The following is a 1,644-nucleotide window of genomic DNA, read 5'->3' on the forward strand; positions in this document are numbered from 1 at the left end:
CGTGTCTGCTCCACTAGACTATGTAAATCCGTACTTCGGAGTTTCTGGTTCTCCTAGTGACAGTGTCTAGAATTTTGACGGGAACTTCCTGATATCGTAGGTCTGGCTGTAGATCTATTGTTTCTACTGGCACATGTTCCGCTTCGGGTACCCTCAAACATCTTCTTAGCTGTGAGACGTGGAATACTGGATGTATATCTGACATTTCTTCTGTTAGTTCTAAACGGTATGCTACTGCTCCAACTTTCTTCAGAACTCGGTATGGTCCAATGTACTTAGGGGCCAGCTTCCCTTGTACCTGAAATCTTCGGGTTCCTCGAATGGGTGATACCTTGAGATACACGAAATCCCCCGGGTTGAAACAAATTTCCCGTCTTTTCTTGTCTGCATAGCTCTTCTGTCGGGACTGGGCCGCTTTCAGTTTTTCTCTAATCTCGGCTACTCTTTCTTCTGCTTCTTTTATAAGTGCGGGTCCGACTAGGGCACGTTCTCCAACTTCTGACCACATCAGAGGGGTTCTGCATTTCCTTCCGTAAAGAGCTTCGAACGGCGACATGCCCAAGCTTGCTTGATACCCGTTGTTGTATGAGAACTCGGCATAGGGTAAACTCTGTTCCCAATCTTTGCCGTAGGTGAGAACACATGCTCTCAACATATCTTCCATAATCTGATTCACCCTTTCTGTCTGACCATCAGTCTGGGGGTGATAAGCGGAGCTAAAGTCTAGTTTGGTGCCCATGGCTTTATACAAACTTTTCCAAAATCTAGAGGTGAACTGAGTCCCTCTATCTGAAACAATTCGACTGGGCACACCATGCAATTTCACTATATTTTCCACATAAAGCTTGGCTAGCTTTTCTCCGCCATAGTTGGTCCGTACGGGTATGAAGTGAGCCGCTTTAGTGAGTCGGTCCACTATTACCCATATGGAATCGTGTCCTTTCTAGGTTCTGGGCAGTCCTACCACAAAATCCATCCCTATTTCATCCCATTTCCAAATCGGGATAGGTAGGGGTTGCAACAATCCTGCCGGCTTCTGGTGCTCAGCTTTGATTCTTTGGCAAGTATCACAACGAGCGACAAATCGTGCAATATCTGCCTTCATCCCATTCCACCAATATTTCTGTCTTAAGTCCATATACATTTTGGTGGATCCTGGGTGAATGGAGTATGCCGAGTTGTGGGCTTCATCCATGATTATTTGTCTGAAATCTCCTTTCTGGGGCACACAAATTCTATCTTTATACCACAGTGTTCCCCTATTATCCACTCTAAAGTCTGGTGCCTTATTTTCTCCGGTTTGCTTCCGGATTTCCATCAGTCCCTTGTCCGATCTTTGGGCCTTCCTGATTCTTTCTTCTAGAGTGGATTGAACGTTCAGCTCTTGGCTGGAACCTTGAGGGATAATGTGCACATTTAATCGTGCCATTTCCTCTCGTAAATGGTCATTCTTGGGCCCGTAGGATTTCCGACTTAGGACATCGGCTACCACATTGGCTTTACCAGGGTGATAGTGAATTTCCAAATTATAGTCTTTGACTAATTCCAGCCATCTTCTTTGTCTCAAGTTCAAGTCTGGCTGGGTGAAGATATACTTCAGACTTTTATGGTCGGTAAATATTTCGCACTTATTTCCAATCAAAT

The sequence above is a fragment of the Panicum virgatum genome, chromosome 2K (assembly GCF_016808335.1).
Source record: "Panicum virgatum strain AP13 chromosome 2K, P.virgatum_v5, whole genome shotgun sequence".
Lineage (NCBI taxonomy): Eukaryota > Viridiplantae > Streptophyta > Magnoliopsida > Poales > Poaceae > Panicum > Panicum virgatum.